Raw genomic sequence first — 17779 nt, forward strand, 5'->3', positions numbered from 1 at the left:
GCTATTCTATCTTCACTTTAATTCTCTTTTATTTATTTTATTTTTGTGTTGTTTATTTTATTGCTTAGTATAAGTTTTTCTTTTTCTTTGCCTTAGCTTTCCTTAGAATTTAGGTTTTTTATTTTATAAAAAAAAAAAAACATAAAATTGCATAAAATTGTTCATAAATTTTCAATCATAAAACGTTTAGTATTGGGAACAATTGTGTAATATTACAATTGGTAGAAACCGATATTGTTCTATCTAGAAAGATTGGTTGTTAAATAAGGTTTGTGATAACGTTACCCGCCACACTTACCTAGGAACCTCGAGGAGTTCTGTCTAGGCAAGAGTGGGTTTAAAATGGTACACAAGCAACCTTCCCAATCGGCCTGGGAATATTTCGAGCATCTACTTTTGCACTATTGCATTGTTGAACTTATTACTATAAGAAAATCAAGTTTGTTCTGTCAAAATAAGCAATTTCACTATGCTTAAAGGTTATTTGATCGAAAAGGTTAACTTGTGATCCACCATACTTACTCAGTAACATCGGGGAGTTCTAGTAAGGCGTTGGAGGTCACCCCAAAACCTCTAAATCTACCTAGGAACAAGTTTAACAAAAAAAATCAAAGAAAATAAATCTAATTTTGATTTTCGAGAGTGGATGAATCATCACAAAACTTCTAGTGACACTTCTTCCAATTCATCCACCACTCCTTCCAGAACTCATTCCACCAATCTTGCTTCTCCACAAACTTTAGCTGACAATAATCAATTTACAATGGCTCGCAATGAGGAAATCCAACCAAGAACTCTCAATGACTACCTCCATCCTACTCGCACTTCCACGCCTTCATGTATTATCTTCCCTCCTAATATGCCTGCATTAGACTTTAAAACTAGCATGATTCAACTCTTGCCCACATTTCATGGAATGGAAAATGAAAGCCCATACATGCATATCAAATAATTTGAGGAGGTAGTAGCCACGTTCTATAACCGAGCCGAAAATGTCGATTCTGTGCGACTGAAGTTCTTCCCTTTCTCCTTGAAGGACAAAGCCAAAAGTTGGTTATACTCTTTGAGACCTAGGTCTATTGGAATATGGGAGGAGATGACCAAATCTTTCTTTTTGAAACACTTCCCCAACCATAAGACCAACAATCTAAAATGACAGATTTCCACATTCTCCCAAAAGGAAAATGAAACGTTCTATCAAGTCTGGGAAAGATTCAAAGATCTGTTGAATCAGTGCCCACACCATGGCTATGAGAACTAGCGTTTGGTCAGTTACTTCTATGAAGGCCTCACGAGTAGTGAGCGCCAATTTGTAGAAATGATATGCAATGGTGAATTCCTCGAAAAAGAGCCAGACGATGCTCTTGAATATCTCAAAGAAACCGCGAAAAAAGTCTCACACCTGGACTGGTCCAAGTGCTATTGATAGAACCATCTGAGACAAACCATCTGGGATCTATCAACTTCGAGAAGAGGATAGTGTTAAGGCCCTACTCGAAGCTTTGAAAAAAGCAGTTTAAGGTCTTAATGATGAAAAATGGCCAAAAACCATACATGATCACTCAAGCAGAACCGCAAGAACCTTGCTTTGTTTGTTGAGGGACGAAGCATTTAGCTAAGGACTGCTAAGCTTTGAATGAAATGAGGGGGGGTTTATGAGAAGCAATGCAATGCCTTAGGGCATATAACAAGCCATTCTCCCATACGTACAACCCTGGTTAGAGAAACCACCCAAATTTCAGTTGGGGAGATTCCAACCAAGCTCAATCGTCTGGAGGCCAATGGAGCAATGAGCAACAAGTTCAACAATCCAAGGCCTATTCTTCACCTCAATACAATGCTCATCAACAATGAAATTCTCTTGAGAATACTCTCCATGCATTCATAGAGGAACAATCCAAACTGAATCCCTAAATGATGGAAGAAATCAAGGAAATGAAATGTCAATTCTCAAAATTGACTGAATCCTTAGACATTCCGGAAAAAGGCAAACTTCCTTCCCAACCGAAATTCAATGTGCAAGGCCAAAACATGGCCCAATCTTCAAATTCTAATGATTAAAATGTCAAGGAAGTAAATGCCATCACAACTAGAAGCGGTAAAACTTTACAAGACCTACCCATAAAATCCAACACTCCCAGTACTCCAAAAGTCATTTCCAAAAAAACACCACTTTATGCCACTCCAAAGGTACCATTTCCCCAGGCTTTGAAACCTGTTGGGAAACTTCCTGATAACCGAGCTGAAATCCTTGAGCACTTGACACAAGTGAAGATTAATCTTCCTTTGCTTCACATCATAAAACAAGTGCCCACTTATGCCAAAATCATCAAGGATCTATGCACTGCAAAAAGAAAGAACCATTTCAAGAAGAATGCTTTCTTGACTGAGCAAGTGAGTGTGGTGATTGAACAAAAGACACCGCTGAAATACAAAGATCCTGGTTGTCCCACTATTTCTTGCCAAATTGGGACCCTTGAAGTCAGCCAAGCCTTAATTTATCTTGGTGCGAGTGTAAATCTCATGCCTTACTCTGTATACTCGCAACTCGGTCTTAGAAAAATGAAGCCAACATCTATTGTGCTACAGCTTGCTAACCATTCCACCAAAAAGCCTAGGGGTATTGTTGAGGATGTGTTAGTTCAAATTGAAAAATTCTATTACCCCATGGATTTTCTTATTCTTGATACCCAATCTGTGGTAAACATGGAGTCTAAATTCCTATTATTCTCGGAAGACCATTCCTTGCCACTGAAGATGCTTTGATCAATTGTCGGAATTGTCTAATGAAGATATCGTTTGGAAACATGACTCTTGAAGTTAACATCTTCCACATCGCGAAACAACCCCGAGAAGATGATGAATGCCATCAAACATTCATGATTGACTCTTTAATTCCCGAGGAGGTTCAATTGCGAAGCGACTTTGATAATCTTGATGAACTCCTCCTTCTATCTGACAATGAAAGTCCCAGTTCTATTGAGTCTACTCTTGCAATATTAGATCACATAGACTCACGCAATAGAAGGACTCAATTTAGGCAACCTCGCTTTGAAGAGCTACCTCGTGAAAGGGTACAACCAAAAACTTCAGCCGAAATGGTTCCAATTGTTCAATTGACCCAACTTCCCAAGGGTTTGAAACATGTCTTCTTGGGAGACGGTGAAACATTTCCAGTTATCATCTCGTCCAACCTTCAAAGTCTCAAGAATTGCGGTTACTCGAGCTATTGCGAACGCATAAATCTGTGATAGGTTGGATTCTTGCTGATATCAAAAGTATTAGCCCTTTAATTTGCTCCATCAAATCAATCTGGAGGACGAGGCTATCCCTCGAAGAGACCCTCAAAGGTGACTGAACCCCACAATGAAAGAAGTTGTAAAAAATGAAGTTTTGAAATTGCTAGACGCTGGTATTATTTACCCAACAACTGATAGCAAATGGGTCAGTCCTACTCAAGTCGTGCCCAAGAAATCTAGTGTCACCATGATCCAAAACGAAGAAGGGGTCCTTGTCCCCACAAAAACTGTGACAGGGTGACGCATGTGCATTGATTATAGAAAATTAAATGTCGCCTCCCGCAAAGATCATTTTCCACTCCCATTCATTGATCAAATCCTTGAACGTGTAGCTGGTCATCCTTTCTATTACTTTCTTGATGGCTATTATGCTATTATCAAATTGAGATTTCATTAGAGGATCAAGATAAGACCACTTTCACTTGTCCCTTTGGCACTTTTTCTTTCCGGCGTATGCCATTTGGCTTGTGTAATGCACCAACTACTTTCCAAAGATGCATAATGAGCATCTTTAGTGACATGATTGAAAAATAAATGGAAGTATTCATGGATGACCTAACCATTTTTGGAAATTCCTTTGACACATATCTTCTTCATCTTGAAGTTGTTTTAAAATGATGCATTGAGAAAGGACTTGTGCTCAATTGGGAGAAATGCCACTTCATGGTATCTTCTGGCATAGTCTTAGGCCACATTGTTATCAAAAGAGGAATTGAGGTTGATCAATCCAAAGTCGACCTTATCTCCAACCTGCCTACTCCTAAGACTGTCAAAGACGTTAGGTCATTCCTTGGTCATGTTGGTTTCTATAGGAGGTTCATACAAAAAATTTCAACGATTGCTCGTCCGCTAAGGAACCTCCTAGCCAAAGATGTCACTTTTGAATGGACACCTAAGTGTGAGGAATCATTCCAAACGCTTGTCCATTCACTCACTTCCGCTCCCATCATTCAGTCACCCGATTGGAGTCTTCCTTTCGAGATCATGTGTGACGCCAACAACTTTGTTGTGGGAGTTGTGCTACGAAAACGAAGAGGGGGGGGGGGGGGGACCTTTTTTTTGTCTATTATGCAAGTTGAACTCTCAATAGTGCTCAAATGAACTATTCCACTACTGAAAAAGAGTTTCTTGTCATCATCTTTGCTCTTGATAAATTCTGATCTTATTTGATTGGATCCCCTAGTACATCTTCATAAATCACTCCGCCTTGAAATATCTCCTTTCCAAAAAGGATGCTAAGGCGCGACTAATACGGTGGATCCTTCTCTTGCAAGAATTTGATATAAAGATCAAAGACAAGAAAGGTGTTGAAAATTTTGTCGCGGACCACTTGTCCCGACTTGAATTTTGCGATCCCAATGATGGTCCACTTATTCATGATGATTTCCCCAATGAACAATTGTTTTCTGTTACTAAGTTACCGTGGTATGCTCACATTGTGAATTACTTAGTAACAGGTAAACTTCCATCTGAATGGAGTTCACAAGACAAACGCAAATTTCTGGTCAAGGTGCGCAATTTCTTTTGGGATGACCCATATTTATTCAAGTATTGCCCCAACCAAATCATGTGAAGATGCATCCACGATGATGAGGTGTCTAGTGTGCTGAATTTTTTCCACAATGAGGCTTGTGGTGGTCACTTTTCTATGAAGAAAACCGCTGCAAAAATCTTACAATGCGGTCTTTACTGGCCCACTTTGTTCAAAGACACCAATGATTTCTATCATTCTTGTATAAGGTGCCAAAAGTTAGGTTCCTTATCCCGTCAGCACATGATACCCTTGAACCCAATTCTTGTTATCGAAATATTTGATTGTTGGGGGATAGACTTTATGGGACCATTTCCACCTTCTTTTGGCTACCTTTACATTCTTCTCGTCGTGGATTATGTTTCCAAATGGGTCAAGTCCATACCATGTCGAACCAATGATAACGCTACAGTTGTCAAATTCTTGAAAGAAAATGTGTTATTAAGGTTCGGTACTCCTCGCGCTATCATCAGTGATCAAGGCACTCATTTTTGCAACAGATCCTTTGAGGCTCTTATGCGCAAGTATGGTGTACTTCATAAAGTTTCAAATGCCTATCATCCATAGACTAATGGTCAAGCTGAGTTAGCCAATAGGAAGATAAAACACATTCTGGAAAAGACGGTAAATCCCGACCGCAAGGATTGGTCTACACGTCTTCCAGACTCTCTTTGGGCATACCACACTACTTTCAAATCCCCTCTTGGGATGTCTCCCTATCGGCTTGTCTTTGGAAAATCCTATCATTTACTTGTCGAGCTTGAGCATAAAGTGTATTGGGCTATCAAAGCCCTAAACTTTGATTTGAATGTCGCAGGTATCAATCGCAAACTCCAGTTATCCAAAATTGAGGAGTTGAGAAACGATGCATATGAAAATTCCAAGATTTATAAAGCAAAATTGAAAATCTCTATGATAAAAAAATCTTGCGAAAACACTTTGAGCCAAATTAGAAAGTGCATCTGTATGATTCTCGCTTGCACTTGCACCCCGGTAAACTACGATCGCGATGGACTGGTCCATTTGTAGTTAAGCAAGTATTTCCCAACAGTTCTGTTGAGGTCGAGGACCCAACCGATGGGATAATTTTTCGAGTTAATGGACAACGACTAAAGCATTACATTGAGGGTGTGAGTCATGTTGAAGAGGTCCTTCTTAAGGACCCAATTTATACACTCTGAAGTTTTGAATGGTTCGTTTGTTTGTTCTTTTTTTATTTTTATCTTTATTCTTCTGTCTTTCTTATATTTTTGTATGCTTTTCGTTTTTGTATTTCAGTTGTTTTGGGGTATTGTTATCAAGCTATTTACGCTCTCATGGACATGGTCTTCATCCAGGTGTTCTTTTTCCCTACCTTTTTCATTGATTATTCATTTTGACATTGAGGACACTGTCTAACTTTTGGTTGAGGGTGGTGAGAATGCATTAGCTTTCATTTGGAAAATCTTATTGTTGTGTCATTAGCATTCATGTGGAAAACATTATTGTCTTGTTGAATTGTTAAGTCAAATTTTCTCAAAATTATCCAAGCAAAAGTATAACTTGTTGGTTTGAGTCAGTTCTTACTATGTTTATCTATTAAGAAGTGATTTTTAGAGTTCTCTTGTGCACTTTCCAAACATGTGATAAATTGGTTGTTAACACAAATAGTTGAGAGAAATTTCAAGTTTAAAGTTTTTCATTTCTTGGTGTGTTGTGAGAGTTGAGAAAATAACTTTTTGAACTTTTATTAATCATTTGAGTTGGTAAAGTCACATCTTTGGAATTTAAAATATGACATTTACTAGAGGGATGTTTTTTTATATAAGAATGAGTCTTTGTAATAAATTTTAAATTTGTGTACCATTTAGTGTATTTTATTTGTATTAGGGATATTTGCGGCGAAAATACCTAAGTTGTTAGTTTTATAACACTTAAATACCTAACTCTTGTTTTTTTTTTTTTTTGCGGTGAAACTACCTTCCATCAACAATCCTTGGCATCCGTTGGTACCTGACCATCAAGTGTCATGTAGAGGTACACGTGGCAATTTGTAATTGGTCCACGCAATTTTAAACATGACAGTCACCTAAATCCTAGTTTTTGAAAAAGTTTAAAATATATCTGATATAATAAAATAAAACTAATAAATATAAACTAATATAACTAAAAACTTAACAATCTGAATAAAAACTAACAACTGGAAAAACAAAGTTGAAGACGAAGAGCATTCTTCTGAATGAGGAAGAAGGAAACGTGAAGAAACGATTCAAAGCATTCGGACGAAGGAGGAAGACGAACCGAGTTACAGACGTTGACGGCGATCACTATGGCGAAACGTAGGGGACCTAACGACCCACCACCAGCGTACGATAAGTTTGCTAGAACCCATTTCAAATTTTTTGTCTGTGTTTTGGGGGTTCTAAATGAGTTAATTTTTTTTACATTTTTTATATCAATTTTTTCGGGTCCTAGTTGGATGGAGATGCTTTAAAGCATATTTAAGAATAGAAAGTGGGGTCCATACGTATGGATTTTTGTGGGAATCTCTATGTGACAATTTTGGGTTTTTGACATTTTTTGTGGAGTAAAATAGTGCATCTGATTCTTTGTTGACTATTTTATTCATTATTACTACTTTTGACTTGGTTTGCTTCCCCTGTGTACTGTTGCTTTGGTGCATATTGTACTTTAATTTACACAGGTGAAAATTCTGGGAAGTTTACAGTCAAATTGCATCATAGGGGGCATTGGTTCACACCCTTTGGTAATAAAAGATATGAGAAAGGGAAAATAGACTACTTTGACAATGTTTCGAAGAGAAAATTCAGCAGGCTTGTGTTAGAGGATATTGCTAGCAAATTAGGTTATTCTATGCCTTTCGGGTTTCTATATAAGCCACATGGGAAGCATCTTAATGATGGGAAGATGGTTGTTGGGCCTAAGGAAGCTTCAGAAATACTTAATGAAATGGATGTCAAGAGAATATCAGAGGTTGAAGTGTATTTGATCCTACCTGAGGCTACATTTAGTTTGGAATGGAAGGAAGACCCTACTGCAGTACCCCATATACCTGACCCTCCCCCTAAAATATTAAGGAGATGTGTGATTGAGGAGTTACCATCCGATATTGATGTGGTGCCTGATGTGGTGGGTATACCTGTAGTGGAACTGTCATCAAATAGTGAGAAAATTGAGTATGGTGATGATGATGAGGTAGAACAAGGGAATGGGAATGAGGATGATTATGAGGCTACAAGTGATGAAGGTAATGAGGAAGATTTTTATGTCTATTTTGCTTTTGATAGTGAGGAAGTAGCTGTTGAAATGGATGTTGGGGATAATGCACCCATACCTCAAGCTGACACACAAAATGAGGAGGTCTTGCCAGATGAAGTGAATGATGCAAGACATGAGATGTCTGAAAGTTCTAATCAGAGGCAGTCAAGACGGCATCTGCAAGAGGAAGACTTTGAGTTAAACGATGAGGAGTATGAGCAAGAGGTTGAGGCAGAAAAATATATGGGTAGGCCATCTAATCCAACTAAATGGTGGGACAGTATGACAAATTTGTGCAGCCAAGGTGTTCAGGGAGATGAGTCAGATGGGGTGGACACTGAAGAGGACTTTCAAAGTCTTGGAAGTGATGGTGAAGAGGTTGGGCCTAGGAAGTCAAAAAAAGATTACAACCCTAGGTCCAACTTTAAGGATTTCAAATTTGTATTGGTAATGGAATTTGGAACTGCAAAACTGTTGAGGACTGCTATTAAAGAGTACTTTATTGAAATTAATATGGAGTTTAAATATGTAAGCAATGACATGAGAAGAATTAAGGTCAAATTCAAAGCTAAACAATGTCCTTGGTTGTTGTATGCAAGTGTTTCAAGAGTTGACAACACTACTTTCAAAGTGTAGACTTTAGTAGATAACCACAACTATGGTTTGGTCCTTAATAATAGTCATGCTGATGCTCCCTAGTTGTCTAAGTATTTTTTAGAGCAATTCGGAATCAATCCAGATATGAAGTATAAGACTTTTAGAGAGATGACAACTAAAAACAAGTACTCACATGTTTCTAATTGGTTATTCTACAGGGAAAAGGCCAGAGCAAAAATATTGCTTGAAGGTAGTGTCTCTAAGCAGTATGCTAACTTGGAAGACTACTGCAAAATGATCTTGGCTACAAACCCAGGCAGCACTGCCATCATTAAATCAAATATGGTAGAAGGAAAAAGGATATTTGAGAGGGTATACATCTGCTTAAAAGTTTGGTCTTGATGGGTGCTTCCTCAAAGGGTATTGTAAAGGATTACTTTTGGCTGCAGTAGGAATAGATGCAACAAACTCAATGTATCCTATTGCTTATGTAGTTTGTGGGAAAGAAAACACTGACACTTGGTCTTGGTTTTTAAAATTGTTGAAGGAAGATCTAGATATTGACAGGCCTTCTCATTTTGCTATGATGAGCAATAGGCAGAAAGGGTTGGAGAATGCTATTGCTTCTGTTTTTGAGGGTGCAGAGGTGAGAAATTGTGTTAGGCACTTGCATTCCAACTTCAAGAAAGACCACCCAGGTTTGTTATTGAAACAACAACTATGGGCAGCAGCAAAGACAACCACTATTCCAAAGTTTCAAAAGAGGATGAGAGAGTTAAGGGAAATTAGTGAAAATGCTTACAACTGGTTGGCACTAAATACTCCATCCGAGTGGTCTAGGTCACATTTTAGTGAAATGGTGAAATGTGATATGTTGTTAAACAACCTGTGTGAATCTTTTAATGCTACAATAGATGATGCTAGAGACAAGCCGATAATTACTTTACTGGAAAAGGTTCATTGTTGGCTAATGAGTCGGTTTTTCAATAAGAGGGAAAGTCTGAAGAAGTGGATACATCCCATGGGGAAAAGAATATTGCAAGTTGTGGAGAGGAACAAGAATATTGCCAAGAATTGTCTGACTACTAGGGCTGCAACTTATCAACTTCAAGTTGACTGCCCAAACAATTAGTCATTTAACGTTGATTTGCAAAAAAGGACTTGCAGTTGCCGAAGATTTCAACTCACTGGTATCCCGTGTGGTCACGCACTGGCTGCCATATGGACAAGTGGGGCAGATATAATGGACTATATCCATGAATGTTATAAGAAAGAGACATTTCTGAAAGCTTATGCAGGAATCATATTATTATGCCTTGGATAGCCAAGACCGTTACCCTGTGTGTTTATAAAAGTGCTAGACTTGCTAATCAAGTCATGTAGTTAAAAATGTGTTACTGGAAATATAATGGAACTAGGGTTAAAAGATTTTGGTCTTAAAAGTCACATTTCTTATTAAGAAACCTTTCTTGTTTACACGGGATCCCAAAAATATTAAGATTAAAACCATTTACAAAAGATTTACAATTTAAATACATCATTAGCCATACTAAGGCAAAATAGACAGTTCAGCGATCCATGTCCTGATCCACTCCTCGGCCAAGGCGACCGAACAGCTGGCTATGTACATTCAACCCCGCAGCTCTCCGTCTCAGGACTGGTCTAACTTGCCTTTGCCTTTACCTGCACCATGTAGCACCCGTGAGCCAAGGCTCAGCAAGAAAACACAATAACAGAGCATAAGCAATCAACAGACAATCCAATATCTCATATTGCATAAACATGTTCTCAACCATATAAACATTCAGAATAATCAAGTAATCAGCATACTAAACATATCAACTCATATCATACATCAATATAATGATAACTAGGGTTAGCGCCCTCAGGCCGCACCCTCCGTTATCCCACTGGCTCCGGCCCGCTTAAACCGAGCTCAGTGAATATTTAAGCTGTCCTCGGCTACCAGTGGCCAAGTCGCGCCCTGTGTGCAAATATTGTGTACGGCACCCTTAGGCCGCTATCACATGTCCCATGGCATAATACCATCATTGACATTATACAGATATCAGGAGCACTTAGTCCCATCACAAACACATAACCAGGTGCAGTTTTCGTACCTTTAGATTTGCTAGCTTTGATCACTTGACTCCTTGAGCACGATCCCTCTCGAGCCTTAACGCTCACCTAATCACAACCATAGATCAAAGTCATCACCAAATCTCAAATCCAAAACCTAGCCTTGGGACCAATCCTGAGCCCCCGGGAAGTCCTAGTTCCACCAAACAAGTTGGTGGAATCGAACCCCGAACCCTTGGTCAAAAACCCTTGAAAATAACCCTAAAACCCCTTTCTGGAAACAGGGCAGCGCTACAGCGCTCTAAGGAGGGTGCTACAGTGCTACAAGCAAAACCAAAATCCCCCAGAAAGCATGGCCTAGCGCTACAGCGCCCAAAGGCTAGCGCTATAGCGCTAGTCACAGACAGCCAACACCACATTTTCCCTTCCTGCGATTTCCCCGAGACAAACTCAACCAAAACTTCTCCAAACCTTCACCAAACTTAAAAACAAGCTTATTAACACACTCCACTCATCCCAAGCATCCCAAATACTCAAAACCCAATCACATGCATCCTTAATCCCAAAATTCACCATTGTTGCTCATAGACTTCAGAAACTCAGCAGAAACTAGTCAAGACATCAAAGTTTGAAGCTCAGAATTTATACCTTTGATGGAAATTCGATTTCAAGTTAGCCTCTAGACCTCCTTAGCTTGTTCCTCCTCAATTCCTTGGCTTGAGTTCCCCTAAAATTCCCATCAACTTAGCTTAGATACCATAATTCAAACTAGCCAAACCAGAAACTGAAAACTCCCAAAGGCTTACCTCAAGTATTGGTGTGTTCCTGCTAACCCCTTGCCAACCCTTCAAGCTTAGCTTAGTATTCTTGTTACTCAGCTTAACCTAGCTCCCTTCTGAGTTTTGCTCCAAGAAGAATGAAGAGAAATGGTGAGAGAACCACAAACCGACCCTAAGAAAACTACTTTGTTTTCCTTCCTTTTCTTTTTCTTTCTTTTCCTTCTTTTCTTTATTTCCTCAGCCTTCTACCTTTTTCTACAATTCCCACAAATTATAAAGCCTCAGCATACTTATCTTTTACCAGCCAAATGACCACCATGCCCTCCCTTTTAAATTTAAACCTTTAATCCACTTAGGGGCATTTTGGTCATTTTACCCAATTCCCGCTAATTCCTCAAGTGTCCCTAATATTTCCCGCTACTTCCCGATACCTAATTAATCACCAATTATATTCCTCGATGTCAAAATAGATTCCAATATACTAACTAAATTCCCATTTATACCCCAAGGCTCACCCCGAGTTGGGTATAAATCCCTGCCATGACTTTTTCGCTAATCTGCTCACTAGGATCGTCTTGAGTCACAGATCACAGATATATCCACATAATAATGTGGTCTCAACAATTATCACATATATATACACAGTTATGCCCGCAACGGGCCAAAATTACGATTATGCCCTTGTAACCTAATCAGGGCCTACATGCATACTAATACACATAGTCATGCATCTCAAGTATTCAAATAGTCATATAACATGCTTTAAATCATTAAATCACATATATTCCAATTATGCCCTCCCAGCACACTAATCAAGGCCCTTAAGCCCTATTAGTAAATTTGGGTCGTTACACATATACCCTATGCCAAGCCCAGAGCAGTGGCCAGAGACTGGTTTGAACCCCATATACCCACCTTTTGAAACTAATCTGCCAGGGAGACCAAAAAAGGACAGAAGAAGAGAGTCTGATGAACCACCCCCAAGTTCAACAAAAACTCGAAGGTTTGCTCAAATCCACTTGTGCAAAAAGTGCAAACAGCCAGGCCACACAAGCAAAACATGCCCCAACCCAAAAAATGCTCAGGTAATGCATTATTATAACAAATGGTCATGTCTTTTGATAAAATATTACACTAGATTAACTTCATGAATTTTTTATTTGTTAGGTTCCTGCTCAAAAGAAAAGGTGTAGGCCACTGGCTGCAAATCCCACTGAAGCAACAAAGAAAAGAAAAGAATGATTGACAAAGCAAAAACAAAGCTTTTCTCAGCAAGGGGGTCCCATAACTCGAGCCAGACAACATGACCTTTCTCAGCAAGGTGGTCCTTCGACTAGGTCCACACAACATGCCTAGACAACCTGCTAGAAGAATGTTCACACTTCTGACAAAGCTTTTGAAGATAGGGAATGAACTAATTTATGTCTAGTTAGGGACTTTTTATGTTTTTGTGAATACTTGACTTCACTAGGTCTTATTTTTTTTTATAGCTATGGGCAACATGGCCTTTGCACTTGATGTAAACCAAATAGGCATTAGATCTTAGTTTGCTTGCTAGTTATGGACAACATGACTTTTAAACTTGATGTCAATACTATCTGGTTCTGGTTCTTACTCTGGTATTGCATCTTAATGAAGTACACTTGTTTATTTTTTTACTTTAGGAATTGCACAATACAAATATAAAACTTAAAACTACCATATTAAACATAAACCATCAAATTCAATTTAAACAAATAACACTTACAAAAGGGTCCAACAAATTGGATCATAATTTACAACAAAACATTACAATGATATCCCATAACTTAAAACTATTTGTTGATACATATTAAAACTACTACAATGGCTACAACCCATAATTTTTTATTACTTTTTACCACCCTAACTTCATCTTCATGTTGTACTCCATCCTTGCAATTAGCATCAGATACAAAAATCATATCCTCTCCCACAGAAAGATCACTCAAAGCTTGTTGTGTGCTCCAATCGGCATGTGTGTTTCTAGAAACAAGTTCATCCTCCAACTGTTTAATTTTTCTCAACAACCCAGGTATGACCACCTTGCTTCGGGCACACATATGAGGGTCTAACCAGCAGAAATACCCACAACCACCATTACTCTGTAAACACAAAAGAAATCATCAAACTAGTAGAAGTTAAGAAGAGATGAAGAAACCCAAAATTTTCAAAAAAAACTACAAATTAACCACACCTAATACTTATGGCAGCACTTGAATCTTCTTCTAGGATTATCGTTGGTCCAAGAAGTCTTGATGATGACTGCTTCCGATGGCCGACAATTGTAGCTCCATTGTTCCATGGTCACATTCAAACTTTTATGCCCTAGACCTTCGTGTTCTTCAAATTGTACACGAAGGATGGGGTTTTTAATTTTTAAGTTTATTCAGATGGTTAAGTTTTTCGTTATATTATTTTTTTAGTTTTTATTTATTAGTTTTATTTTATTATATCAGATATATTTTAAACTTTTTCAAAAAATAGGATTTAGGTGACCTGTCATGTTTAAAATTGCGTGGACCAAATACAAATTTCCAAGTGTACCTCTACATGGCACTTGACGGTCAGGTACCAACGGATGCCAAGGATTGTTGACAGAAGGTATTTTCACCGCAAAAAAAAAGAGTTAGGTATTTAAGTGTTATAAAACTAACAACTTAGGTATTTTCGCCGCAAATATCCCTTTGTATTATCCTTTTTATTTTTGTGTTGTCGCTTGTCAAAAAAACAAAAAAAATGAAGAAAAAAATAAGAAATTAAAAAAAATGGAAAAGCATGAAAAGAAAGAAAAAATTAATAAATAAATGAAAAAAAAAAGAACAAGAGCAACACTTTCCTCTATTATTTTGTAGTTGTTGAAAAGGAAATTATTTCTATTATTATTATTTTGTGTAATTGTATTAAAAAAACAATTTTATTGTCATTATAGTTCCTTTTCTTATTTATCATTTCTAGTTAGTTTTCATTTTATTTTTGAGCTTTCTCTTGTAAATCCCAAAGGTTGTTTGTCATTTTAATTCCAACAAGTTGATATGCCTATCTTGTGATCAATACTTGTTCAAATTGCTTGTCCTAAAAAGTTTATCTTTTCTCATTTGAGTGTAAACTGTTACATTTCCAACTCCAAGAGTGTAATCCTTCCCATACAAATATTTTCATTGCCTGTGAGGAATTTGCAGTTGAGACTTTTATACTTTTGAGATTTTTCGATACTATTTGTGTTATGACTTGTGTTGACCCAAGATTTGGCCAACTGACACGGAGTCAGAATATGCTTGATATGAATGAATATGTAGAGAAGAACGTAATGACAAAAAGCAATAACAACACGATATTTTTATAGTGGTTCGGCCCCAGGATCTGGTAATAACCTACGTCCACTTAGATTGTTATTGATATGAGAACCAAAGGAGTGATCAAAGAACAAGGGTTCAATGAGTTTCACTAACCTCTCAAGAATAATACAATATTACTAGGAGAATTACTATAGTCTCAAATGATTCAATAGCCAAAAGTCCCTTCCTTGAGCTATATCTTGCTATTTATAGGCTCAAGGGGGATTACATAAAATCGTTACAAATATTCTTTCCTGAATAATCGGATACTCAGGAGATTGTGTGAGTTAAATTCGGGATTTACAAAGGTCTTCTCATTAATGTTGCTTTGTATGCGGAACTATCGACCAAACTGGTCGTAGGTAAGAATAGGCTGCTTACTGCTTCTAATGCGTCTTCTGGTCGATACTCTAGCATAACTTTTCCAGGTGTCAGCCACGTGTCCAGGGATCACTTGCCACGTCATCAATGCTAATTTTTTGGATAACATTTGCCCCCCAAGTTTATTTATCACGAGCAATAAATAAACTTTTGAACGAACGACTCTTCGGTAACCCCGCCTTACGTGTCAGAACCCTTCGTGTGTTCTTGGAAAAAGTAACCTACTTCCGTCTAATCACGTCTTTCCGGATCCCCAGAAATAATTCAACGGCCATTCCGCTTCCCCATACTTCGAAAAAGGGAAACTGATGATTACACCTTTTTAATGCCACAGACAAACTTATATAATACCTTCGAAATCTTCCTTTTCTTTTTACGCACGCCTTTGTCTTCACAAGAAAACCTAAAAGCTAGAGCTTTAATGGTCCCCGGAGACCGTTTCTTCTGTACTTCCAAGGCTCAGACTGAGAGTTCCTTGATCTCCGAAGGCTCTTTTTCCATCTCCACGATCATTTTCTTGGTAAGTTTTCGAATTCTTATGCTTCAAAGTTTCGTGGTGCATGCTTCTGTATGTTGACTGTATGAGTTTATCTGTTTCTGGTTCGAGATGCTTGTGAGTAGAATGTTTTGTAGGCAAAAAAGGGTTACGAGTTAGTTTAATAGTCTGGATCATACTTTTAGGACGTAAGATCGAAGTAAAAATTTGATCTTTAGGCTAGTTGGAAAATAGGTTTTTCCCGCCCTAAGGGGAGTTGAAAAAGCTTTTCCAAAAAACTTCTTACTTTCACCCTTTGATCCGTCTTTCAAACTATTCGTATGGAACACTTAGCTTTTTGTTAGAATGCTGTTGTATAAAAGCTTGGCTTTCATACTCGACCAGTGTTATTCTAAAAAGCTTTTGAAATTTCTTTATCCTCACCTCCCCATTCTTCTGTTTGCAGGCATTGATGCCAGATTTGTGGGGAGGTGAACGGCCCATCGACGACGACCTTCTCGCCCAACTGCTCGAGGACGAAGAACAACCAGCCGACCGAGTTCACGAGATTCCCTTCTCACGATCCTCCACTAGACCTCGTCCTTCTCCTCCTCAAATGGCCCGTTCCAAATTCGTTGGCAAGAAAAGACCTGAGTCTGAAAACAGTCCAAACCTTCCTCCCCAGCCTGATTCGCAGGCTAGGGCTCCCTCGACCAGTGGTCGAGAAAATCCTATTCCTGACCCTAATATCCAAACTAGGGCCCTCCCTCGCCATCAGAATTTGCATGATGTCGAGTGGTATACTTCTCCGACCAGCTCAGTGACCATGCGGATGGTTGCTAACTACTTCAGGAAATACCCTCTTACAGGGGTTTCCATTACAATTCCTACCGCAGACCAAAGGGCTAACCTCCCTGCGGGCGTATCAGTGCCTGGTCTCGGTATCACTTAGAGGCGGGGGCTTACCTCCCTCTACATCCTTTTTATGAGGGGGTGGCCAATTATTTCGGTGTCATCCCTTTCCAAATTACTCCAAACGGATATAGAATGCTTACCGCACTCTATATCCTATACAAACTCAATAAATGGCCAGAACCTACCCCTCATGAGGTCAACTATCTTTTTGACCTTAAATCCAACCCGCAACAATATGGAACGGGTTTCTTCCACTTCTGTCACCAGGAGACCAACCGGACGTTCCTGAGTGACACCACGCATATATCAAACGTGGGGCAGTACAGTAAGGAGTATTTCCTTACACCGGACATAACCAGCAACAACCTGGCCTTCGCTCGAGGAGGTAAGTGCCTGCCTTTGACTGGTCGATACTTTTAATCAAGGTGTCTCCTTTCATTTTTCTCAAACTGTAATCTATCTTTCAGGCCCATGGTTACGTCCGACCCTAACACCAGACATGGTGTTGAGGTCCAATAGACTGGCCAGGATGACAGACGCAGAAAAAAGCGTCAAGTCCCTGGTTATCGATGAAAACTTGAGGTTGTCTGGCCTCCTGGCTCCTCGCCATGAAACAAGAGGGTCCGTGGTAGACGATGCCACTGCCGAGGGGGTTCCCGAGCAGCAACCTCCCGCGTCCCCTCCTCGAAGGAGGCCAACGGGGGTTACAATCAGGGAGCCCACGGGCAATCCTTCCACAGAAAGGCCTTCTGCTCCCCAAGGCAAGGGGAAGCAAAAGGCCAAAGAGCCAGTTGTGGACCTGGGGGAATCCTCTGATGAAAATCGTAAAGTTATTTTGCTTTTAAGTAGCTTGCCAATTCCCTGTCATTTGTTTGACGGGGAGGGCAACTTTACATATACTCCAAATTTAGGGCCAGAGTTCTTCATGCCAGATAATGAGTGTATGACTAATAGAGTCAATAGTATACCGACCAGTAGTTGTAGCTCGGGTACTAACTTTGTGACCTTCTTTTTGTTTTGATCGATAGTCTTCATCTGCTTTTATCTTTACCCATTGCATGTTTTTTTCTTGTGTGCAGATATGGCCACTCCCAACGTCTTCGATCTAT

The 17779-nt window shown here is 39.1% G+C and overlaps 1 non-coding gene across 1 annotated transcript; it reads right to left on the reverse strand.

Moving 5' to 3' along the window:
- Positions 1–1144: 1144 nt before the first annotated feature.
- Positions 1145–1251, reverse strand: LOC133820777 (small nucleolar RNA R71). Its single transcript, XR_009887176.1, has one exon. It is a non-coding gene; the product is annotated as a small nucleolar RNA R71 (small nucleolar RNA).
- Positions 1252–17779: the final 16528 nt, after the last annotated feature.

Source organism: Humulus lupulus, chromosome 2 (assembly GCF_963169125.1).
Source record: "Humulus lupulus chromosome 2, drHumLupu1.1, whole genome shotgun sequence".
Lineage (NCBI taxonomy): Eukaryota > Viridiplantae > Streptophyta > Magnoliopsida > Rosales > Cannabaceae > Humulus > Humulus lupulus.